The sequence below is a fragment of the Lepidochelys kempii genome, chromosome 2 (genome assembly GCF_965140285.1).
Source record: "Lepidochelys kempii isolate rLepKem1 chromosome 2, rLepKem1.hap1, whole genome shotgun sequence".
NCBI classification, from domain to species: Eukaryota; Metazoa; Chordata; order Testudines; family Cheloniidae; genus Lepidochelys; species Lepidochelys kempii.
In genome coordinates, this window is record NC_136381.1 from 132,275,754 (window position 1) to 132,302,849 (window position 27,096).

At 41.9% G+C, this 27,096-nt stretch overlaps 1 protein-coding gene across 2 annotated transcripts in view; it reads left to right on the forward strand.

Annotated features, from left to right (window-relative positions):
* Positions 1-27,096, forward strand: part of CDH18 (cadherin 18) — a 454,121-nt gene that overhangs the window by 159,806 nt on the left and 267,219 nt on the right. For both annotated transcript variants that reach the window (XM_073332279.2, XM_073332277.2), the window contains exon 2: positions 12,897-12,967. The gene's annotated coding sequence lies outside the window, so the exon portion shown is untranslated. The remainder of the gene's footprint in view (positions 1-12,896; positions 12,968-27,096) is intronic.

The window sequence follows — 27,096 nt, forward strand, 5'->3', positions numbered from 1 at the left end:
CTGGGGCTTATAGTGGATCACAGGCTAAATATGAGTCAGCAATGTAACACTGTTGCAAAAGAAAAAGGAGCACTGTTCTGGGATATATTCACAGGATTGTTGTAGCAAGACACAAAAAATATTTCTTACATTTTATTCCGCACTATAAGGCCTGAGCTGGAGTATTATATCCAGTTCCGGGCACCATATTTCAGGAAAGATGTGGACAAATTCGAGAAAGTCTAGAGGAGAGCAACAACATGATTAACAGTCTGGAAAACATGACCTCTGAGGGACAATTGGGAAAAAAAAAAGGTTTCTTTAGTCTGGAAAAGAGAAGACTGAGGGGTGACATGCTAACAGTTTTCAAGTACATACAAGGTTGTTACAAGGAGGAGGGTGAAAAATTTCTTCTCGTTAACCTCTGACACTAGGAAAAGAAGCAATGGGCTTAAATTTGCAACAAGGGAGGTTTAGGTTGGACATAAGGAAAAACTTCCTAACTGTCAGGGTAGTTAAGCCCTGGAACAAATTGCCTAGGAAGGTTGTGGAATCTCCATCATGGAAGGTTTTTAAGAACAGGTGAGACAAACACCTGTCAGAATGGTCTAATTATTACTTAGCCCTGTCTTGAATGCAGGGGACTGCATAAGATGACCTGTTGAGATCCTTTCCAGTCCTACACTTCTGATTCTGTGATTTGGTATCTGGAAGAGTAGAGAGTATTCTACTAATGGCAGGCACTTAGGCCTTCTGTTCTTCCAGTTCAATGTCATGCTTTGTCGTTCCAAATATCTGCACTATTGTGACTCTCTCCCTAGCAATCATGGGTCCTCCGAACACAATACATCAGGTCTTCATTGTTTCTTTTACTATATGTTACCACCAAAATTAGTCACACAGCCACACAGTAACAATTTAAACAGCACCCTTTCAATCACATATTTGAACAGTAAAATCCAGAAAAAGGTTTCATACAGGTAGGGACAGGATAGTCTTGTGAAAATCACTGGACTGACACTCAGTTCCTAGCTCTGCCACAATCTGAGCAAGTCACTAATGTCACTATGATTCAGTTCCCCATATATTAAATGGCTATAACATTTTCCTACATCATGGGATGTTGTGAGGATGAATAAATTAATGTTTGGGAGGTGTCCAAGTTATATGTTGAGGAGAAAGTTATAAATATATAGCCCCTCTTGGAGTGAAGAATCCACACAGTATTACAAAAAAGTATTTGCTCAATCACTTACACTAACTTACACAATATTCATTTAGAAAGTTTATACAGCAGAAGATTCAATAAAAATAGTTGTTTGTTTGCTCTTTTGTTTGGGTTTTGTTTTAAATAGAAAATATGTCACCGTTATGCTAATGCTGCTGTTTTATTTACTATAATACTAAGCACTGCCAATTATATGTTTAACTTTCAATATTATTTTTACAAACATTATATAATTATTTCTGGAGCTGGCCAGAAAATGGGATTTTTTTCTCATGTGAATTTTCCTATGGGAAATAAGTTTTCAGATTTTCCTGCTGTGGAAAAAAAAAAATGCCACACTTTCTGTTTTTCAAGTTTTGTCAGTTGGAAAACAGTAAAACTGCTGAAAGTGTTACTTTCTTAGGAAAAAAAGGAATACTTTCACTTTTAAGTGTTAACAAAGGGGGGAGGAAGGTTAAACATAAAAAAGGTTAAAAATAAAAAGGGCAAGAAAATGACACTTTTAAAAACAGAAGTGTTACTTTCTCTAACTTCTTACCATTTGAAATTTTTGTATCACTTTTTTTTTCTTGGGAGGGGAAAGTTTATTATTAGCATTATTATTTATTATTATTGTAAAAAGAACAAAAGTGATTATTACAAAAAAATTCCATAAACTTTTCAAAAATATCAAAACATGTCAAGGGATTTTCCCTGAAATATTTATTTTGAAGTTTTTGTTTAAAATATTGATAAACCCCCTTTTTCCAATGGGGAAAAAAAACAACCTTTTTCTATGAAAAATTGTCAGATTCTTTCTGAATTACAATATAAAGGCTCAAACATAACATGAGGACGAAGTAAATAATACTCTTCTTACCACAAACAATTTAGACAACAGGCTAGGACATGTAATGCAGAGAAGGCAGCTTCAGTTTCACAAACTCTGCTCGGTCTTACAATCAACTCACACATAATTCCCCCACCAGGCGTAACCTAATGCCAGGTGGGAACAAAATGAGCCACCTTTTCTAAATGACCAGCACTAATCTAGTCTGGGTTTATCACATTCTAGACTTTGCTATTACACCATCACACCATATCTGTGTAAGGGCCCCAGTTTGGCACTGCCAAGCTACTTCTTATCTCAGCTGACGTAATGTCCCTTGCCATTTGCAGAAACACTGCTTTCTCAGATGTAATATTTCACCAAATTATCTCCGCATATGGATTGTTGGTTCACTTGCCATAATGTCACGATTAGCATTCCATGGAGAGTCACAGATTCCAAGGCTAGAAAGGACCGTTGCGATCATCTAGTCTGACCTCATGAACTCATAACTTTAACTCCAGGTAAGAACTGAGATCCTGATATGTTGGGTATTTCTAATAGAAGCCTTGTATATATTTACTGCATCACAAGGGAAGATGTGTTCTAGCATAAGGGTGTCCACAAGGCTCTAAATGTTGGCTCTTGAGCAGGACAGTGTTAAGAAAATTTGGATTAGGTTATTAATTGAAAAAGTGCTCCCTAAACCATGTTTCTAAGCTGAAATGTTGTGGCCTTCAGAACTCCTTACCACTTGTACTCCTATTGCCTCAGGCTCTAGTGCGTAGCCTCTGAGCAGCTACTCTCCTGTCTCTGCTGCAGCAGGTCAGCAGCTCAACTCCCTCTCTGGCTGCTTGCTGCATTGCAGAGAAAGGAGACTACTCCATAGCCTCCTGTGCTACTGGATTACATCTACACTGTAGCAGGGGGTAGCCTCCCAGCCCAGGTAGACAGACTTATGTTAGTGGGGCTTGCTCTAGCATGGAAAAAACAAACAAACAAACAAAAGCTATAGCTCTGAGGTTGTGGCTTGGGCTAGCCACATAAACTCCAGCCCACCCTGCCCTCTGGATCTGACCGTGGATGCTTACCCCAAGCTCCCTTCCGTGCTGCCATGTCCGCACAGCTATTGTTAATGTGCTAGCTTGAGCCCTGTTAGCACAAGTTGGTCTGTCTGGGCTTGGAAGCTTGCTGCCAGATGCACTGGAGTCTCAGGGGAGCAGGATAGGAATTATCTGGCCTTGCTTGAGCCAAGGGGACTGCATAGCAAAGGATGGGTACCCACTATCACCAGCATCAAGGGCAGTTCAGCAGATGTGGGAAACAGATGGGAGAAGATGAGAACCAATAACCAGTTATTGCCCTAGAACTGGCTGGAAAATGGAAATCCTTTCCTACAAAACAAGTTTCTGAATGTTTTCCCATCTCAAACTGGGGCAAAAAGTCAAAAAGCACAAACTGTTTTTTGTGGGAAGGGATTTCAAGAAAAAAATCATCACAGAACAAAAATGGAATTTTTCAGCTTGTTGGCTGTTTGTTTTTTGTGGGGGGGGGGATGGGTGGGCTGCCCAGTTCCCTGGCTGGCCACCGTCCCATGCTGCTTGGGAAGGCAGCTAACCAAGCAGCTTGGCAATCCAGGAATCAGCTATCTGGGGCGCTGGCTAGCCAGGCAGTGAACAAGCACTGTGAGCCTCATAGCCTGGAGACTCCCAGGTCCTCTGTAGTCCAACTGGCAGTCTGCTGGAGAGCCTGGGAGCCATGGGAAGCCTGGTAAGGGATCTGCAGGTGGTTTCTCTTCCCCCAATACTGCCTGAATGGTGCTACTACAGCAGGTCAGGTAATCTGCCCCACAGTACTGATTGATTGTGGCCACATGGTTCCTTCTGCTCTCCAGCTGAAAATGCCTAGACAGCCTGCTGCTTTCTAGGGTTTTAATTTTTTGATTTAAAGTGACTGAATTAAGACTTGCTTGAAAGAGTTTAATAAGTAACACCTTGTTTCTGCCGTTGTTCTCTATCACCATTAGATATAAAATGACCTAGGTGATTTGATTTTAAATGGCTGATCTGGAGTTCAAAAAGTGAAAATCTTGTTTGGCAATTTACCAAAAACAAAAAAGAAAGATAGGGAACATGATTGTGTTTTGTGTTACACCAACATAAATCAGGAGGAATTCTGTCAGAGTTACTGGAAGGACACCAATATAAAACTGTTGTGAGATCAAAATAAGCACAGGAAATTAATCTACTTGTAATGCTACTGAAAGGATTTCGGAAACTGGCTTGAATCATCCTTCACAGTGGGCATCTGTACAGTATATATGCTCACCAGTTCATGTACTTGCTTCTTCTCTTCAGCTCTCTTCTCACCCTTTATCTTTCATGGAGGATAGTAGACGCTAAATTGAGATAGATTATTGCTGTCAAGATAATGCTGGTCATGTCCAAAAGACATTGATACCTTTTTTACATGTGCCCTATGAATGTAAATGTAGTTCACAATTTTTAGATTGTTCTATCTCTCTCCTCTACCTTGATAGAGGAGGGGGCTGAGGTGGGGGGAGAACGACACCACCACATCAAACAGTACCACAATTTCTTTTAATCCAATCTGGACAATTCTTTCAGGCTTTGTGGCAATACCAACAGAATGAGATCAATTAATTATATTTTCCCATCAACACTGCTTGTCCTTGTCAGCCATGGCCCTCTTTCCCTCATATCTCTTTTCTGTCTTATGTAAAGTGGTGGTGGTTGTTATAAATTTACTTGTTGTTATTAGTTTAAAATACAAAATTCTAGGACAGAAGATTATTTAGATTTATAAGTGTTGGTTTCATTCTAACTTGGAGATCTGAGGCTAATTAATTGCTTTCACTTACTTTGTACCTCTAAAGATGTTTGGTATTTCTTGAAGGAGCACCAGCAAGTTACTGAACGTGCTGAATTTCCACAGCATTCAGTCATGACATTATACATCTTGGATGGCTCTTAAAGAATAGATTAGTACAAGCTATCCACTTATTTACCTTTGTATTGCTATTAATGTTTTCTCATGTGTTACATTGAAAATTACTGTCTGGTGTCATGGCTCCAATTATATTACACATAATAATCAACCTTGCTAATTGAATAGCCTTAGAAGACCCCTAGTAAAGTTGAATAACTTCCAAATGTGGGTGTACATGCATTTTGATAACACATGTTTTCCTTAGTAATGTCATGTTTATCTCAATCACCTCTAGCAAAGTGCTGGGAATGCTTATTCTTAGGTTTTGAATGTATTATGGCGTTCTTTGAAGAACCATCTCTATCAATGCACAGTGGCAGTTATTACCAGGGTGAATGCAGATAGATGCAACACTATGTCTTGAAATGCTTTCTTGTGATAGAAAATATTTTTAAAAGGAGCTACTATGTGGTGGTGACCTGTTTTGACAAAGTGGAGAATTTGAAATCTGAGCCTTTTCTTCTTTAATTCATTCAGGGATAAATTCATCCCTGATGTAACTCCATTGTCTTCAGTGGGTTTACATCCGGGGTGGATTGTAGCTAAATATGTAAAAAGAAAGCAGCGAGCTTGTTTCTGTAAGGTAGAAAACCAAACCAAACAACACACAAAGAAACAAATCTACCCGGTATAATAAGTACAAATAAGTCATGTGCCTATTTAAACTAATATATGGCTAGGGCCCTATCAAATTCATGGTCCATTTTGGTCAATTCCATGGTCAAAGGATTTTTTAAATAGTAAATTTCACTGTGTTGTAATTGTAGGGATCCTGACACAAAAAGGAGTTGGGGGGGGGGGGTTTGCAAGGTTATTGTAGGAGATGGGGTTGCGGTACTGCTACCCTTACTTCTGTGCTGCTCATGGTGGCAGAAACTGCCTTCAGAGCTGGGCAGCTGGAGAGCGGTGGCTGCTGGCCGGGAGCCCAGCTCTGGAGCCCCACCAGCAGCAGCGCAGAAGTAAGGAGGGCATGCTGTGGTGTTGCCACCCTTACTTCTCTTCTGCTGCCTGCAGAGCTGGGCCCTCAGTCAGCAGCTGCCACTCTCTGGCTGCCCAGCTCTGCAGGCAGCAGTGCAGAAATAAGGATGGCATGGAATGGTATTACCACCCTTACTTCTGTGCTGCTGCTGCTGGCGGGGCGCTGCGTTCAGAGCTGGGCTCCCAGCCAGCAGCCGCCACTCTCCGGCTGTCCAGTTCTGAAGGCAGCACAGAAGTAAGGGTGGCGATACCACAATCCCGCCCCCCAAAATAACCTTGTGACTTGCCCCTGCAACTTCCTTTTGGGTCAGGACCACCAATTTGAGAAATGCTGGTCTCCCCCTAGGAAATCTGTGTAGTATAGAGTAAAGGCACACAAAAGACCAGTTTTCACAGCCCGTGACACATTGTTCATGGCCGTGAATTTGGTAGGACCCTATAAATGGCCATATTCTAATACCTGTGCTTGGTTCTAGCTGGTAATTTGAGCTTCCCTTCATGGATGCCTCAGTGAAGCTACAGATGAAGGGGATTATGGGGAGCCAAGCAATTAGACTCTAAGTTTAATTAAAAGATTTAAAAAAACCCTCTATAAGTTAGACAATAAGAATTGGGGGGAAAGGCAGCATAGTAAATATTTGGCTTATGCTTCCAAAAATGCAGTTTATGTATGATAAGCACACATTATTTCTTACTGGTATTCTCAGAAAGGAATGAATTTCTCATTAGAACAAATAGCTGTATGCTAATTCATCTCCCATTTATGGCAATGAAAAAGTGCAGGGCAGTGAAGGAAAAACTGTCAAGTTCAGCTATATGGCTCTGTGCCTTCAAGCAAATGCCATATGTAGGTAGCATTTGAAAATTATAGGGCATAAAATGACCATCCCCCCCTTTTTTTTTTTTTGTTCATAGCATAGTAAGATCACTAAGATCATTATACTGTTGTTGGAGCTTAAAAATTGAAGCTTTTAGGTCCCTGCTAGGTGCATGCATTCCCTAAAGTGCTGCTCTTGTTTCTATGCTTAGACTACAGTCACTCAGTTGGATTCCAGCTATGTGCCAAAGCAAGAAGATTAATTAGGCTTTCAGTGCTTTGGCTTTTCAAGTAGCCACGGGGGAGGGGGAGGGAAGGAATATTTAAAGTGTAAAAAATCACAAGGAAATCATTTCTGATGATCACTTTTCTGAGCAAATGCTTACCAATTGAAACTTACTTGAGAATATAGTTTACAAGTAATCAATATTAGTCAAAAATGTTATTTCCAGTACAAAAACATGTAGAAGACAAGTGTGTGGGTACAGGACTGGAGTTATCATATGTTGCAGGCCTTCAGTGTTGAGGACTTCTTTCATCCATATGGATCCCAAAGCATTTATGCATTTTGCTAAATGATATAAATAGTTTGTCCATCAGTCTAGTCTAATCACTTTACCCGCTACCAAAACTGAAAGAATTATGGAGTGTAACATAGCAGCTGATAACAAATGCACAGAAACACTATGCAAGAGCTTAGGACAGGAAGTAACAATATCATATCCAACCAAAATGTCACATTGTAATTAGATGAGCACATAAGGATGGTTATTGGCCTCCTCTTGCAAAAATTGCTGTGGGCTTCTTACATGCCCCAAGTATAATAACTGGGTCTCTAGGGTAATAGTCAAGATGACTTCTGTTTTAAATCACACCTAAAAGACAGCTTCTTCAATAGCACAGTGCCCACATCAGCAATTATTCAGTTATGTCAGGTACTGATATTATAACTTCTATAGCATTATCAATACTAGTTCCTGGAGCAGTTGGGTATGTAGGTCAGGCCCAGTATGTTTACCTTCTGAGAACTAACAAAATCACTTCTTGAGATGATATAGCTGCACTGTTTCAAGTTGTAAATGTTGGGAGATTTCTTTATGATGGATTTTGCACCATTGCAATACACTGTGGTTCTCCCACAGGGGCTAGCCACATACATGTATATTGGGATTGTGAGGCAGGTTCCCCAAAACAAAGTGAGTCACAGGCACTATTTATGGTAAACAAAAAGATAATAGCTTTAGTTGGTTAGAAATATACAGAAGGGGAGTTACAGTGCTCAGCTCCCTGAGGCGGGGAGTGAGGAATTTAAAGACTAATCCTGTTGCCAATAGCACTACCTCCCCTTAATTATACAACCTAAAAAAAACCCCAAAAACTTGCCATAATTTGTGTGGCAGTAAGTTGCTTCTAGTTCCCCTAGTGGCTCATTATAGTATCAATGGGAAAACAGACCATAACTCTTAGATCTCTCCTACCATTTCAAGAAGCAATAACAAGAGTAAAAGTAATAAAGACAATATTAATAACTTCTTTCAGTGTAAGGCTGTTGGATTTTTTTTAAAAATGTATACTGTTTATTTTCTTTTCTCCCCCAAAGATATCTTTAGCGTGGTGCTAATCAAAACAGATTTATTCCAACTGTGATATTAAACCCAGAAGGGGAGAACAGTGGTTTTTTTTTAAAGCATCTACAGTTATACTCATTTCCCTTCTTCCTTTCATCTTTCGGTGATGATGATGTTAGTTAGTATAATTGGTCTTGTGTGTTCCAAGGAAGAAGAAAACCAGACTCTGAGTGCCTATTTCTTCTCAACAAGCAGGTTCCACCATGACTCACCCTGCTCAACATTCTCTGCAAAAGGGACAAATGAAATATTCTAGGAGCAGTTTGCATGTGTTTACTGTTAAAAGCCACTGTAGATGAATGTGGTAGCGCAACCCAGGTAATCACCAGAAGGAGAGAAAAGAATATTAAACATGTATGAAAAAGTGCAGGACAGAAGGAAATTTTGAAACAGCTGGACAGCACTTTTTCAAGAGTCAAAATATAACCGTTATATTTTGACTCTCTTGAAAAAGTGCTGTCCAGCTGTTTCAAAATTTCCTTCAGCCCTGCAGGAACAGGAGGGGTTTTGTTTTGTTTTTGTTGTAACAGGCACTCTTTGTTGTTCAGTGAAATCCTCTGCAGAATTGCTGGAATTATAAGACTGCAGGATTATCAATGCACTGTAGAGGGAACTACACGTATCTCATTTTAACACAGAAGGGTTTTTTTTTTTTCTATTTTATATGTTATTCTGGAGGCCAAACTTGGTGCTCCAGCTCCACATCTGATCTCTTATGATAGTCTTCAAAGGCAATCAATTTGACATCTCCTATGTTTTCAAAGTGTCATTAAAATGAGCATCTTAAAGTTTGTGCCCAACTTGCTGCCACTTCATGATTTTTCTTCAGTTTGCACTTTTTCATACATGTTTAATATTCTTTTCTCTCCTTCTGATGATTACCTGGGTTGCACTAGCAGGGGAGAGAGCTTCAATGCTTCTCTTCACCTAACAGCTACCTTGGTTATCCCCACTTGATGCTTTCACGCAGGAGAGGGGTCATGACATGGCTTACAGTCCCTGCTATTATCTGTGACAGTGGCAGATCAGGCAGGGAGGCTCAGAGTCCTGCTACACCCCTGCTGGTAACTCATAGACTCTGCCTTCCCATTCAGTTCTCTTCCAATTCTGCAAACAGCCTGGGGAGAGACTAGAAAACCAGTGTCACCTTGCTACACATTGTTTACCTTTCAGAGCTTCATGCTGTGGTGATTGTGATCGTTGGATTTCATTTGCCCTAAAACAATATGGGGAACCACAAAGGGGAGACACCATCCCAGCTTTTATCCTTCAGCCTCTTCTAGGAGTCCTAGAGAGGTGAATAGACACCCTTCTGGCTGTTCCTCTGCTCTTATCACACGCTCTTATAGGACCTGTGTACACATGAATTCCCCTAAGTTGGCATTACTGTGATGTCACCATGCTGATATGTAAAATTAATGTGAATTTCACTATCAACACAGACATGCAACTGACTGGACACTAGCTACTTAGATTGTATAAACTCCTTGGAGGAGAAACATCTTTTTAATTTTACATGTGTCCTGATCCCTAATAGAGGCCTCCATGTACTGCTGCAATACAAATAAATATCTAATGCAAAAATAAGACTGAAAAATAGAGCGCACCACATTTTATTTGACCACTTGCAATTTCTGTATGGTAAGGTTACATGTAAAAATAGTAGGTCAGAGACTTTCATATAGAAATGAAGAAAGATCTAGAGAAAAAAGTTTTTGGTTAAAGCACTGAAATGGAACTTAGGAAAGCATGGGTCTAGGCTGAGTTCCACAACAGACTTCCTCTATGACCTTGGACAGATCACTCAATCACTGTGTCTTCATTTCCCACATATGAAATGGAGATAATACTCTTTCTCCCACCCTTTTATTGTCTTGTCTATTAAGATTGGAAACTTTTGAGGGCAGCTACTGTCTCTTAATACATGTATGAACAACATAATGAGGCACTAATCTCAGTGGTGGCCTCCTAGTGCTACCACAATATTAATAATAAAATGACATTTTGAAATTGATAGTGTTCCTTTAAAATCCTTTCCTCATTATGGTTGGTGGGGTTATCAGAACTTATTTGAAAATGTCACTAGCTTTTTACTCAGCATTGCCAATCTCAGGAGATCAAAAATCATGAGTCAGACCTTAAATGCAATTTACTACTATATCATTAATAATAACATATGTATTTATTAATATTATTAGTGCAATGTTAATAAACATGTACATTTTAATGTTATTATTAATTGATAATGTTATATCTGAATAAAATAGTGGGGGTTTTGGTCTGTCTTTAGATTTTTGAGCTCTCCCTTAGTGTGTGTGTGTGTGAGAGAGAGAGAGAGAGATTTGGCCCATGCTTCAGGTGCTCTTACCCCACGTCTTCCCATCCACTGCCCAGAAATTAATTTTGCCCCAACTTTCAAATCAGTTCTGCCCCCCGCAGCCCTTCTTTCCATCAGTTCACCCCCATGTTTTCTCAGCCACACTTCTGCTCCTCTTGGTGTTCTTCACTTCTCTCTTCCAGTCTTTTGGGTTGGGGGCTGCAATGGGGTCACCTCTCCCCCTTCCAGATTTGCGGGGGGTGTCAGCTCCAGGAATTCTTTAGTTCACTACTCCCCCTCTCCTTCCATGAGCATGGCTTTGGGATTATGAGGTGGGGGGAAGGGGAAACTGCTTTTCCCATAGCAGCTGTGATTGGTTGCTCTACCCCAGGAGGCAGGCAACTGGGACAGGCATTCAAGGCTCAAATTGGCTAGAGGGCTGGAGTTTCTCTCTTCATCTTCAGACTGGGCTCTAGCCACAGCTAAAATCCCGTCACTGCAAAAAAATCATGAGAGTTGGCAACAGTGATGTTACAAAACTGTCATCATTTCCCTAAGTTTTGACAAACTTTACAGACTGCATGGAGAACTGAAAATGGAACAACTGTAGGTGTAACATTGTAAGGAAGGTATGCTTCAATGTGGTGACATCTATAATGTATCAGAAGTGAGGAATGATTAAGAGTTTTATCTGCATCTCTTTTTAAATTTTTAATTAAATTAACACCATCTGATATTTTGTAATGGAGCTTACTAGAAACTGTAAATGCTTCTTCATACTAGGTTAATAAATGTGTGACTCACACATGAATGCTAGTAAGAGTCAACTGAACTTTATTTGTTTACCCCAGTCAGCTGACATGGGTATGGGTTACTAGCCCTGTCACGTGACTGGAGTCAGGCTCACTGGCTCCAGTGGTTACTGTACCCTTCAGTACACAGCAGTTGTCACACATGAATGTCAGAAAGTCAGTGCTTTCTTCTATTTGCACCAGCAGAAGAAGAGCTGGCCTATGCATGACAGTGGGGTGTTTACTCCAAGACCTACTGTTCCGGGCGGTTCTCAGTCAATGCCACTCCGGCTGAGGACTGTGTGACAGGAGAATAATACAGTAGGCCCAGACTACCCATCCAAACAGATATATCACAGCTGCCATCACTGCCTCCACAGGGGAGAGGGACAGTTGCTGTCACCACTGAAGCTCCCATGCAGAGTAGGTATCTGCTACTGTTCTGTCAGAGATTACACAGCCCTATCCTGCTGCCCCTTCCACTCTACTCCAATTCAAGTAGAGAGCTGGGTCATAATTTGGGGGCAATGCCAGAAGTGTCTTGAGGGAGTGGGTATGTGAGTGTTGCCTTTATGTGGCCCTGGATGGGTCTAACTTACAATGAAGTTGGTTGAGATGGGGATTCTACTTTCGTATGATAGGCAAACTATAAAGCGTTTGTTGTTTTGGATTTGGCTTGCATTTGGGTGAGATGTGCACCCTGAAGCTTGAGTGCTAATTAGAATGTCATCTGATGTATCCTAGCCTTTTTCATAGGAAAATTTGAGGTGGACATCTCATAATCAGGGTCTCCTCCACATGTGACTTCTGCTTCCAGTCAGGCTGGAAATTTGTTCTGTTTAATATTGCACTATTTTGATTCTTGGGTTTCCAGTTGGTAACTGGAGGTGACATAGCATGGGGAATAAATTAGGGAGGCTATTTAAAAAGAAAAGTTAACTCACTACTCTGGAACGTTCAGGATTGCTCTTAAAAATGGCCAAAGGTGAGGGTGATGGATCTGATTATTCTTCAGTATGCTGATAAACCCATCTGATTATTTTTTCTTGGTCAGACCTGAACTTTACACAATAACATAAAATATTTGTGGCTAGATTTTACACTGACAGATTGTCATTAGTTTGTAGCAGGTAGGGGTTAAATGGAGTCCACTGTCAGAAGGGGAAAAAAGGGAACTTCCATCCCTATCTGCATTTCTTTCTGAAGAGGACTCTCAAGTGTCAACAGTATTTCCAAACAGATGTACCAATATCATTTATGCGTAACTCCAGCTCCGGGCAAGAATTAAAAATCTCTCCTCTTTCGCTAATGTCTGATTTGTTGTCTTATTTTTTTTTTCAGCATCGCAGAAGCAGTAAGATTGGCTTGGCAGATTGTGTGAGAGAAGGGAAGCACACAGCTACCATTGGGCAGTAAGTGCCAGTTTTAAGTGTTATTTTCTTATCTAACCAGCAACACATATTGCTTCTGGTTTTAAAGTGAATGGAGATGAGCAGGACGTTCAGAGTTATTGGTTTGAAATGTTTTTAGACCTGCTGCTCAGCACTGGGAGTGCTACTTTCATTTCAATCACTTTGTAACACGCACACGTGTACAATCCAAAGGCTTCTAAACTGAAGTGCTCTGAAAAATGTCAAGATATCAATTTGGCGGTAATCAGGGACCTGGACATAAGCGCTGTACAGAAATATACAGTAAATTATTGATGTGCTACAAACTGAAAAGTGTGTTAAATGGCATTCAGGTAAACTCGTTCAGATACCAAGAAGTTTTAAATAGATAATATTCAAAATTATTCAAAATCCCTCTAAAATTAGAGGGAGCAGTGCAGGCATGCACACACTAATTTATGCCCTCAGAAGCTAGGAATAAAGCCATATCTGTCCATTTTGTATACATGCTACTAAAATGCCACTCTGTTTTATATTATAAATGACTGTCAGCTTTGTTTGCAATGTGCCTTGCTGCTAATTTACACTGTTTTTGGAATAATGCCAGCTTAATTTCTATTGTAAAATATAGATGGCTTCTATTTTTCCCCTTGAGAAAATATCTCTGCAGCAGAATACAACATATAATAATAAACCTTAAAGGGCTTGGTAGACTTAATTTGCAAACGGTGCATAATGTACTAAATTCGAGGGCTGATGGTGTACGAACATTTAGAATTATTTGCAGCTGCATTAAGCCCATCAGCTGCTTTCTGAAAATAATGCAGAGATTTTGCATGTGTGACTTTTCATGCCGCAATTATCAGCTTCTTAAAACATACAAGTAAGTGTAAGGGTGCCATTTGTGAACTAACTAGAGTTAAAAAATTGACAGCTATTCAGGTAGAACTGTCTGGAAATGTAGTCTGGTACTCTAGGTCTCATGGTTCTACTTCAAATAATTAGGGGATGGATCGCGCCTTTTCTTTTTACAGAAGTGCAGATTAATAGGAGGGAATAAGGTCTCCCCTGCCACCATCCGTGTGACTAATGTAAGAGACAGCCAGATGTGGAGTTCCTGCACTCCTGAGAGCACAGGATCTTTACCTCAGCTACTCCCCCTCGGAACAACTGAGCAAAGGGGCTGGGGAGGTGGAACAAGGGTTCCACCATGCCCATGTTCTGGCTGGTCATGCTATGAGAGAGAGTATAGTATTCCCACTATGTAGCTGTAATAACTGACTCCCCTCCCTCCTGCCACAACTCAGAGACCCACAATGCCTCTAGTGCTCTCCACCCCACCCAGAGTATGGTGCATCTCCACCCCATACCTTCCTATGTACTCTATACTAAAAGCTCAAGCTAGCACTAACTAAATAAATCATTAATACTAGCTTAATATAGTAGTGGGAAGGAAGAAAGGAAGGAAGACAGAGAAAGTAGCTACATCAGATGAATTACTAGGTGACATGGGGTGGTAGAAAAGATCTAATTTGCTTGAATAAATATGGGAACCATCCATATACCAGCAGGATAATCTGGCAACCCATCTCCTACTGTCAATAAAAAGGTGCCAATCATATGTTTGACATAAAATTTATCTGAAAAAAGAACACCTTGAAGGTACGCCTGCATTATCTCCTCAGAAATCAGCACCAATGTTTTGAATGAGAGAGGAGCATCCATAGAAATATTAGAACAAGAGAAGTGATGATAATGTTTTGAATAAAGTGGGGGCGAAGATGAACCAAGAAGGTGTGATCTGCAGCTCTTTGTTTGGAAGAGTGTCCAGAGAAACTGGAGGCTCATGGGTTTATTAGTGGGAAATAGTCTCATTTTTATGTCACTGGCACAAGCCCAGCCTAGTCCAATAGGGACCAAACATTATTTCCACCTAGTGATTTTTTCACACTGTATGTGTAATGAGCAAGATAAAGGTGTCCATGTTTGAAAAAACAAACAAAAGAACCCCACAGCTGTTGTTCATTGTCACTCGTGTTTACAGTTTTAGCAGAGGAGCTGAAGACTGAAATCCCCTAATTCACAGGATATGTCAGCCCTGCAAAATGTCGGGTGGGATTGGATAGGCAGGGTATGGAAAGCTTGCCCTACCACCGGCTATGCTGTTCTTTTCCTGGTCACACATGGAGGAGTTTAGTCTGCAAGGCTGTCAACCCTGTGTCCTTCACAAGCAGAACAAAAATGAGGGGAAAAATAAAAACATCTGCCTAGTGCTCTGCATATTTACACCAAGAGGGAGTATGTTGCCATTTTTAATATGCTGTCATTATTTTGTTAATCGTTCAAAAAATAATTGGTGAGCAAATGTGAGCAGTGGCCGTTATGTGTACATAGCAGCTACCACTGCTCTTTATAGAACTTATATATGAAATGAATAGACAACGTTCACAGTTAAATAGTACATAAGCCATTATTTATTAAGATGTTTCCTACTCTGGCTGTTCAATGGGCCATAAAATACCAGTTGATGGAACAATAATATTTTATTCTATTTTCTCCAAATAAAATGAAGATTGGTTCCCTAATGAAACATGTGCCGAACAATCATCCCTATCCTACCAGGCATGTGTGGACAACTGCCCACTTGTGGTGGACTTTGTTAGTGATGGTTATGGGGTAAGAACTGGAAGACATTTCAAATGAACCCAAGACAGTTTTCAACATATGTCAATGGTGTACAGTTCAAACATTCAAAGAGGAAAAGAGTGTTCACATTTAAACAATTATGACCTTAAAGTAGATGATAGAATACAGAGATTCCAAAGCAAGTTGGGCCAGATCCTCACCACGAGGGGGCAACTTCCTGCTGCTCCAGTGATGCAGAGCTGCTCTAAAGCCATTTTAGCCAGCTTCTGGAGGATTTCTCCAGTGCAGGAGAATTCCCAGGTAGACAGATTTGCTGCGGAAGCTCCTACTCCAGCCTCTATCCCTGAAGCCAGCACTAGGGGTATTAGTGGGGAAAAAGAGTGCCCCTGGTATCCCTGGCAGTGAAAAAATAGTTTCCTGAAGGTTGTAAGGGGCTTTCTTAATGGGTTTAGCCTGGAATGAAGAACCCCACAGAGCAGGGTTCCAAAGGCAGTTTACAGGCATCTTTACACTCCATCCCTGCCCCTTATCTCCTTGGGGCTGCAGCAAAGGATTGGGGCCATGAGCTTGATATTATGGTATGCTGTTTTCATATTAGCACCAGTGGTCACTTATTTCATAAACTGCATAGCATAATAGCTCATATAGGGGGTAACTATACTGCCACCAATGGTCTTAAGCTTTGCCAGGAAAAGTGAAGCAAAATTAATACCCCGTTCTGTAAAAAAAAATATATTTTATTCATCGGTAAAATCTCTGTTTGTAGGAGTGTCTTGCACAACGGGGTCCTGGTCAATGACTAGGGTTGGTAGGTGCTCCTGTCATATGTAAAAAATAATCTGTATATTTTAATCAGAGAGGAAACACTAAAATGCAGGGATACAAAGCTGTAAATAAAGATGTCTGAGCCACATTTTTCCTGACTGGGTGAGGAATAGCTGAATCATGTTGAAGATGAGATTGTAGGACTTTTGGGTCGAATATTTGTTGGCTGTTTTCACCAGGAATCAGTATCATGTAAAAGTTCAGAGACCCCTTGCAATCTGATATTCTTTTTCCTCATTTTGTTGTTCAGCAGGGGCCAGATTGTGCAATCTATGCACATTGATGAGCAGGTACTCACATAAGTAGTCCCATAAAAGTCAAGGGGCTAAAATTTGGCCCCATAGAAATCAATGGCAAAACTCCCATTGGTGTCAGTGGAGCCATCATTTCATCCAAGGAGTTTACAGGATCCAATTCTACCACCTGTACTCCCATGGTGACTATTTATGGTGGAATAAGGAACTACTACACAGCTGTGATGCTAGCAGAATCAGGCCCTAAATTATTTGAGGATTTGATTTTCTTCAAAAATGATCACAGCAGCACTATGATCATCTACTGTAACTTCCCAGTTAGATACTTTTCCTTCTGGGCTTGTAAATTGTAAACCCAACATTTGAAACCTACAACGTATAGCCGGCACTCTTTCTTCTAAAGGGTCAAGTCTTTAGGTCATTAAGCCTTCAGATTTGGAAATCATATCAGAAAGTCTTTTAAAGCTGAAGTCTGAGTCAGGGCTCAGGGTTGAGAAAATAGCAGCTTTTAATGTTGCTCCTGGTCTTGTCTGGGGTGGAAATGGAAAAGTTTGTTTTTTGTAAACATCCGAATCATTCTAACTCTTTGGCACATCATAACAAATCACCGTAAATAAATGTGTCGGTGGGGCTAATGTGTCAATAAGGGGACTAAGGGTATGTCTACACTACGAAATTAGGTCGAATTTATAGAAGTCGTTTTTTTTTAAATCGGTTTTATATATTCGAGTGTGTGTGTCCCCACAGAAAATGCTCTAAGTGCATTAAGTGCATTAACTCGGCGGAGCGCTTCCACAGTACCGAGGCAAGCGTCGACTTCCGGAGCGTTGCACTGTGGGTAGCTATCCCACAGTTCCCGCAGTCTCCGCTGCCCATTGGAATTCTGGGTTGATATCCCAATGCCTGATGGGGCTAAAACATTGTCGCGGGTGGTTCTGGGTACATATCGTCAGGCCCCCGTTCCCACCCTCCCTCCCCCTGTGAAAGCAAGGGCAGACAATCATTTTGCGCCTTTTTTCCTGAGTTACCTGTGCAGACGCCATACCACGGCAAGCATGGAGCCCGCTCAGGTAACCGTCACCCTATGTCTCCTGGATGCTGGCAGACGCGGTACGGCATTGCTACACAGTAGCAGCAACCCCTTGCCTTGTGGCAGCAGACGGTACAGTATGACAGGTAGCCGTCATCGTCATGTCTGAGGTGCTCCTGGTCGCCTCTGTGAGGTCGATCAGGAGCGCCTGGGCAGACATGGGCACAGGGACTAAATTTGGAGTGACTTGAGCAGGTCATTCTCTTTAGTCCTGCAGTCAGTCCTATTGAACCGTCTTATGGTGAGCGGGCAGGCGATATGGACTGCTAGCAGTCGTACTGTACCATCTTCTGCCGAGCAGCCATGAGATGTGGATGGCATGCAGTCCTTCTGCACCGTCTGCTGCCAGCCAAAGATGTAAAAGATAGATGGAGTGGATCAAAACAAGAAATAGACCAGATTTGCTTCCCCCCCTCCCCTGTCTAGGGGACTCATTCTTCTAGATCGCACTGCAGTCACTTACAGAGAAGGTGCAGCGAGGTAAATCTAGCCATGTATCAATCAGAGGCCAGGCTAACCTCCTTGTTCCAATAACAACGATAACTTAGGTGCACCATTTCTTATTGGAACCCTCCGTGAAGTCCTGCCTGAAATACTCCTTGATGTAAAGCCACCCCCTTTGTTGATTTTAGCTCCCTGAAGCCAACCCTGTAAGCCGTGTCGTCAGTCACCCCTCCCTCCGTCAGAGCAACGGCAGACAATCGTTCCGCGCCTTTTTTCTGTGCGGACGCCATACCAAGGCAAGCATGGAGGCCGCTGAGCTCATTTTGGCAATTAGGAGCACATCAACCACCACACGCATTATCCAGCAGTATATGCAGCACCAGAACATGGCAACGCGATACCGGGCGAGGAGGCGACGTCAGCGCGGTCCCGTGAGTGATCAGGACATGGACACAGATTTCTCTGAAAGCATGGGCCCTGACAATGCATGCATCATGGTGCTAATGGGGCAGGTTCATGCTGTGGAACGCCAATTCTGGGCTCGAGAAACAAGCACAGACTGGTGGGACCGCATAGTGTTGCAGGTCTGGGACGATTCCCAGTGGCTGCGAAACTTTCGCATGCGTAAGGGCACTTTCATGGAACTTTGTGACTTGCTTTCCCCTGCCCTGAAGCGCATGAATACCAGGATGAGAGCAGCCCTCACAGTTGAGAAGCGAGTGGCGATAGCCCTGTGGAAGCTTGCAACGCCAGACAGCTACCGGTCAGTTGGGAATCAATTTGGAGTGGGCAAATCTACTGTGGGGGCTGCTGTTATGCAAGTAGCTCACGCAATCAAAGATCTGCTGATGTCAAGGGTAGTGACCCTGGGAAATGTGCAGGTCATAGTGGATGGCTTTGCTGCAATGGGATTCCCTAACTGTGGTGGGGCTATAGACGGAACCCATATCCCTATCTTGGCACCGGAGCACCAAGCCGCCGAGTACATAAACCGCAAGGGGTACTTTTCGATAGTGCTGCAAGCTCTGGTGGATCACAAGGGACGTTTCACCAACATCAACGTGGGATGGCCGGGAAAGGTGCATGACGCTCGCATCTTCAGGAACTCTGGTCTGTTTCAAAAGCTGCAGGAAGGGACTTTATTCCCAGACCAGAAAATAACTGTTGGGGATGTTGAAATGCCTATATGTATCCTTGGGGACCCAGCCTACCCCTTAATGCCATGGCTCATGAAGCCGTACACAGGCAGCCTGGACAGTAGTCAGGAGCTGTTCAACTACAGGCTGAGCAAGTGCAGAATGGTGGTAGAATGTGCATTTGGACGTTTAAAGGCGCGCTGGCGCAGTTTACTGACTCGCTTAGACCTCAGCGAAACCAATATTCCCACTGTTATTACTGCTTGCTGTGTGCTCCACAATATCTGTGAGAGTAAGGGGGAGACGTTTATGGCGGGGTGGGAGGCTGAGGCAAATCGCCTAGCTGCTGGTTACGCGCAGCCAGACACCAGGGCGGTTAGAAGAGCACAGGAGGGCGCGGTACGCATCAGAGAAGCTTTGAAAACCAGTTTCATGACTGGCCAGGCTACGGTGTGAAAGTTCTGTTTGTTTCTCCTTGATGAAACCCCCCGCCCCTTGGTTCACTCTACTTCCCTGTAAGCTAACCACCCTCCCCTCCTCCCTTTAATCACCGCTTGCAGAGGCAATAAAGTCATTGCTGCTTCACAGTCATGCATTCGTTATTCATTCATCACACAAATAGGGAGATGACTACCAAGGTATCCCAGGAGGGGTGGTGGAGGAGGGAAGGAAAATGCCACACAGCACTTTAAGCACAGCACTTTAAAAGTTTACAACTTTAAAATTTATTGAATGACAGCCTTCTTTTTTTTGGGCAATCCTCTGTGGTGGAGTGGCTGGTTGGCCGGAGGCCCCCCCACCGCGTTCTTGGGCGTCTGGGTGTGGAGGCTATGGAACTTGGGGAGGAGGGCGGTTGGTTACAGAGGGGCAGCAGTGGCAGTCTGTGCTCCAGCTGCCTTTGCTGCAGCTCAACCATACACTGGAGCATTCTGGTTTGGTCCTGCAGCAGCCTCAGCATTGAATCCTGCCTCCTCTCATCACGCTGCCGCCACATTTGAGCTTCAGCCCTGTCTTCAGCCCGCCACTTACTCTCTTCAGCCCGCCACTTACTCTCTTCAGCCCGCCACTTACTCTCTTCAGCCCGCCACTTACTCTCTTCAGCCCGCCACCTCTCCTCCCGGTCATTTTGTGCTTTCCTGCACTCTGACATTATTTGCCTCCACGCATTCGTCTGTGCTCTGTCAGTGTGGGAGGACAGCATGAGCTCGGAGAACATTTCATCGCGAGTGCGTTTTTTTTTCTTTCTAAGCTTCACTAGCCTCTGGGAAGGAGAAGATCCTGTGATCATTGAAACACATGCAGCTGGTGGAGAAAAAAAAAGGGACAGCGGTATTTAAAAAGACACATTTTATAAAACAGTCGCTACACTCTTTCAGGGTAAACCTTGCTGTTAACATTACATACATAGCACATGTGCTTTTGTTACAAGGTCGCATTTTGCCTCCTCCCACCGCGTGACTACCCCCTCAACCTTCCCCCCTCCCTGTGGCTAACAGCGGGGAACATTTCTGTTCAGCCACAGGCAAACAGCCCAGCAGGAACGGGCACCTCTGAGTGTCCCTGAAGAAAAGCACTCTATTTCAACCAGGTGACCATGAATTATATCTCACTCTCCTGAGGATAACACAGAGAGATAAAGAACGGATTTTGGTTGAATGCCAGCAAACATACACTGCAATGCTTTGTTCTACAGTGATTCCCGAGTACGTGTTACTGGCCTGGAGTGGTAAAGTGTCCTACCATGAAGGACGAAATAAGGCTGCCCTCCCCAGAAACCTTTTGCAAAGGCTTTAGGACTACATCTAGGAGAACCGCAAATGCCAGGGCAAAGTAATCCTTTCACATGCTTGCTTTTAAACCATGTATAGCATTTTAAAAGGTACACTCACCAGAGGTCCCTTCTCCGCCTGCTGGGTCCAGGAGGCAGCCTTGGGTGGGTTCAGGGGGTACTGGCTCCAGGTCTAGGATGAGAAACAGTTCCTGGCTGTCGGGAAAACCGGTTTCTCCGCTTGCTTGCTGTGAGCTATCTACAACCTCCTCCTCCTCATCATCTTCTTCGTCCCCAAAACCTGCTTCCGTATTGCCTCCATCTCCATTGAAGGAGTCAAACAACACAGCTGGGGTAGTGGTGGCTGAACCCCCTAAAATGGCATGCAGCTCATCATAGAAGCGGCATGTTTGGGGCTCTGACCCAGAGCGGCTGTTCGCCTCTCTGGTTTTCTGGTAGGCTTGCCTCAGCTCCTTCAGTTTCACGCGGCACTCCTTCGGGTCCCTGTTATGGCCTCTGTCCTTCATGCCCTGGGAGATTTTCACAAAGGTTTTGGCATTTCGAAAACTGGAACGGAGTTCTGATAGCACGGATTCCTCTCCCCAAACAGCGATCAGATCCTGTACCTCCCGTTCGGTCCATGCTGGAGCTCTTTTGCGATTCTGGGACTCCATCATGGTCACCTGTGCTGATGAGCTCTGCATGGTCACCTGCAGCTTGCCACGCTGGCCAAACAGGAAATGAGATTCAAAAGTTTGCGGTTCTTTTCCTGTCTACTTGGCCAGTGCATCTGAGTTGAGAGTGCTGTCCAGAGTGGTCAGAATGGAGCACTCTGGGATAGCTCCCGGAGGCCAATACCATCGAATTGTGTCCACAGTACCCCAAATTCGAGCCGGGAACGTTGATTTAAGTGCTAATCCACTTGTCAGGGGTGGAGTAAGGAAATCGATTTTAAGAGCCCTTTAAGTCGAAATAAAGGGCTTCACTGTGTGGACGGGTGCAGGTTTAAATCGATTTAACGTTGCTAAATTCGACCTAAAGTCCTAGTGTAGACCAGGGCTAAAAGTAAAATGGGAGTCAGATTTCAAAGATATCTGCAGGCTAACAATCTTAAATCCAAAGCAATGAGAGCAGAGTGGTCAGCAAGTGAGAAGGTCCAAAGAGAGAAGAGAAAGCAAAGATAGGATCTCCTCATGCTAGGAATTAAACTGACAAACTGTCTCCTAGTCTATACACCTACAGAAGGAAGAAAATATTAAAAGGAGAAGAAAGCAGCAGGGCTAAACAGTGAAGGGTAGTACCAAGCTATTTCTAGGAGTGAGCAGAAAAGAAGGAAGATCTGAGGAAGGAAACTGGCTGGACAAACTCAGCTTAGATTATCAGATTTCTCAGTCTTTAAGGCTCTCCGTATTCATCCTGTGTCCTCAAAAGAGCAACCAAGAAAGCAGAATGGTTTCCAGAAGCAAAGAATAACAAAAGACTGCTGAAATATGTGCAGTTAGGAAGTGATAGCAGAGAGCTAATGTATAAATCTACTCCCTTTACTTCCCACACGTATGTGGCCCCCACTTCCCTTCCCTTCCCTCGCCCCAGTACTTTTTCTGGATGTTCACTCCTGGATTTTTTAATGATTCTTGATCATTGAGTAGGATGATGATAAATGTTCTCTCTCTTCACTTACAGGAAATAGGTTAAGATCCAGCAGATATATAGGTTATACCTCAAGTTAGCTTCTGCATGTAAAGTGTCTAGTAGCTTCTTTCAAATATTAAAATAAATGTTCTCAGGCATACAAGAAGTGATCTCATATGTGGCTCCTAAAATGTCCTTCAGCTGACACTTGAAAGCTTCATACATATCAAATTCTGTGTCAGACTTTATAAAGAACATTTCAAAAGAAAGTTTATACTGCTTGGTTTGGTGCCAGGCTGCTACTAATACGGTGTGAATGAGGGGGAAAAAAGTTTTGAAAATGAATGCTACAAATGCTCTTAACACTTCTTAGTATATATCAATCTGTGTTTCACTGATTACTCATAAATATGTGCAATATAAATCCCACGGTATCATGGCTCCATGATACAAGTGCCACAAAGTTTGCACATTCCCAAAACTGAGATTTTGCTGAAAGTCATGTGAGTTCAGAGAACACATTAAAAAGAAAAAAAAAATATGGAAACAGAAAATGTTTTTGTTCTGGGATATCAATCCACTTTATGAGTCTATTGAACCAGTATACAATAGAGAGAAACTATCAGTTTGTAAATATATCCTCACATATTACTTAGCATTGCATGTATATTCTGAATTGGTGATATGCTGGTGGGCTGGGGAAGGTGAATAATTACAAAAATAATCTCAGCACATTATATTTGTCAGATCATAAACCCATCTGTCAGAAAGGTGAATAGTTAAATCATCAAATTATTTTATGTTGCAAACATGTAATGGAAGTTTTGTAATAGCTATGCATATGTTGTGAATATTAGGATTTGCACACATTATGGAATTGCATTGTATACACTATGGATTTGTGTTTTGCAAGTGTGTAAGAGAATTTGCCAAAGACTTTTGCATTATGTATATATTGTACATGTATATATATAGGTATATATCTAACTAACATAATATATATATATATACACACACCAAAACACTCAGAAGCAATTATTGTGCTCTTGACATATTTTTAGTAACAATGTGATAGTATACAGACTGAAAAAAACAAAAAACCCACACAAAACAAAAACATACAGTTTTTTAAAAAATGTAGAGGTACAACAATATGAGATATAAGACACAGTTCTCTGCTAGCATAAATTGGTGCAGTGAGATCAATATTATCATACAGTTGACTTCAATAGGGCTGGGATAATCATAGCAACAGAGAATTTGGCCCCAAATTACCTGCAGATATACAATTTTGAAAAGAATGCAAATATGCTTTTACTACGTAAGTAGGATAAATATTTCCCTACTCATTAGTAAAATTTAAAGACTTTTTTCCCCCTGCTACAGTACATTTCTTGTTGGAAGGCTTTGGTGCAGATATAATAACCACAATTATTACTTTTTAAAATGTAGTCTTTAGATAGATTTCTTGGTTAAAATATAATATCTTGTACCTTTTTAAAAGATGTTTTGAGACCCTTTTTTATCAAACTTTTGTATGTGGAGTTAATTTGAGTTTCATTTATTTGCAATAGTAATACTGAGCAAATTTATAAGCTGGAAAACATAAGGATGCTTTCTTGGAGATTCCAGAGATTTCCAGTCACTGTAGGCAATGTATTCATAGCAGATACACTAGTTTCTTTTAATAATAGAAAAATCACAGGTTTTTCATGTCCTAAAATAGATAACCTAGTTATCCGGATAGTGGGAATCCTCCAACCCAGTAAAAGTCTTTAAATGTAAGGTGTTCTGTGCAAGTCCATTCAGCCAGTCTAGTTTGCCCCAAGGGTGAAAAGTTCAAATGCTTGATGCTTGTATTAGTTTCTGCTTGAAAGTGACAATATAAATAGTTACTGCTAAAAACAGAAATGTGATTTTTCTCCAAAGTTACTAAGAAAAAAATAAAAATGTGACATTTAGCCCTTCATTTTCTCAATCTGTTCTGGAAGGCTTCTGGACTAGATCTGGTATTTTTCTAATTATCAAGGATTCTTTTCCTGCCAAGATGGTGAAGGTAAGTCAAATATGTTTTGTGTTTGCAGAACTAATTATGGATGGACAATTCCAGTACTAAATAATATCAGACCCAAGATTTTATTTGTTTAGTTTGTGGTGGGCAGCTGGCTCCTTCCCTCCTTCCCCCACTGAAACACACATCTAGCTGTCTAATACACATTAAAAGAAAATTATTACATTTGCAATGCACGCACTCAGGAAGTAGAAAATGCCAGAATTGGGGTTGCCTATGCATCCTTAGTTTGCCTCCCTTGTGAGAATACATTATGATAATTTCATGGTCACATACTATTTTCCCCCATGGGATCCCTGCCTCATTCAGTGCACAGAGTAGACAGTGCTCAATTAATGAGAAGATATCGAATATTTTATCTTCATTGTTCAATATATGGCCCCCCACCTTATTTATTGCACACTGTTCAAACCATGCTCTGAAGACAGAATTATGAATTTCCTCCTGGGCTTTCCTATGACATTTGTCTACAGTGCCTGAGTGTTTAAAACATATTTATTTTCACAAAAGTCCTATGAGGTGAGGGGCTATCATCTCCATTTTACAGATGCAATACTGATGCACAGACAGAATAAGGTCAAAAGTGTCTGCTAATTTTGTGTGCCCAATTTGAGATACTTGGAATCTGATTTTGCTGAGTATTTAGCTTTTTATGTTCAAAGTTCAACTCCCATTGACTTCAGACCCAGGTGTGAGAGCTCAGCACTCGGACAAATCAGATATCAGGAGGAATATACAATTAGTGACTACCTGTGAAAAGTTTGGTTTCTCCAGTGCCAAATAGGAACTCTGTGGCAGAAAAACAGGAATAGAATCCAAGTCTCCACAGTAGCATTCAACTGCCTAAACCACAAGACCATCACTGCAGGAAGAGAGAGGATGATTCTTTTTCCATCCCCTGCATTCTTAGGATGATCTGTCACAAACTAACCCTCATTTGTCCTATGTGTAACAATCTGTTCCTCCTTGTACTTATCTGTGGCACTCTAGATATGTCTGCACTGGAATTAACACCCACGGCTGGTCCATGTTAGCTGACCTGGACTCTCAGGGCTCAGTCTATGCGGCTGTTTAACTCTGGTGTAGACACTCTCTCTGGAGCCTGGGCTCTGAGACCCAAATCTCAGGTTCCCAGCTTGAGCCTGAATTAAATTTTTCTCCACTAAAATTCACTGGGACATTGTGACCTGTCTTCCATGTAGACATAGGAACTGTATGTTACAATAGCAGCAGCATGGGACTCAAATGATTACTTTCACTTTTCAGAGTGAGGGAATCCTAGCCTAGGGACAGATGTTAACATCTCTTCACATTTTGTGAAATAGATGGAAAATGTTAGAGGGTTAACACTAAACAGCTAAAATATTGAAAGAGTTGAATAAAATGAATAACATTCCCTCTTTAAAGGCTGACTTTTCTGAGTTAGATACTGAGATTCTGCTCTGTGATACAAGAAACATTCCCCACACAATTCCCCTGTTGTACAAGGGGGTGAAGGCATCTTTTGGAGAACTAACATAATTGCATTATGCTGCCCAAACACCACGGCCCCAGAGTAAGAGACATATCAAGGGCAGAAAGATGGCTGGCTGGAATAATGGCCTATAAAGCACCATTTCAAACCAGTGTTATTTAGAGCAGCCCTCAGGTTACTCTAAGTTTTGCTTCTGGCTAAGGAGGACTCTGGTTCTGTACAGAATTTGTAACACCTTTTCCAATATCTCTCTCTCCTTACCTGCACCCAGCACAGGACAGGAGTAACAGAATTTAACCTTAATGCAACTTACCCCTTGAAAGCTGACTTAAAAAACTTCCAGATATTAAGCAGCATTTATTCTAGCTCCAGCAAGATGATGGTCGCTAAAATCTTGAAGGAATCAAAGTTTGGAGAAAAAGGTTCTGAAAACCTTTAGCTCATAAGGGTTAACAAGCGTTACTATTCATGACTGAAATGCTGAGATCCCAGGCGTTCATAAGATTTATGGTAGTAGTTTCTAAACCCAGAAACCAACTGAAAATGTACGAGGTAACAAGGCACAAAAGGAGGTTGAGGTGGGATGTAGTCAACACCCAGTTGTAGGAATTTCTCCTTGAAAGTTTGAGTTTAACCTGTAGGCATTGGTTCACTTCTAGCATTTGTGAAACACCCCATAGGGTTCAGTTCACAAGCCACTTCATTGACCAACCCTACCCCTTAACTACAGCTTTCATAAAAGCTGTAACAGTTCCTATGGACCTATCCTGTTTCAAATTAAAAATGAATCTAGGTCCACAGCCTCTGTAA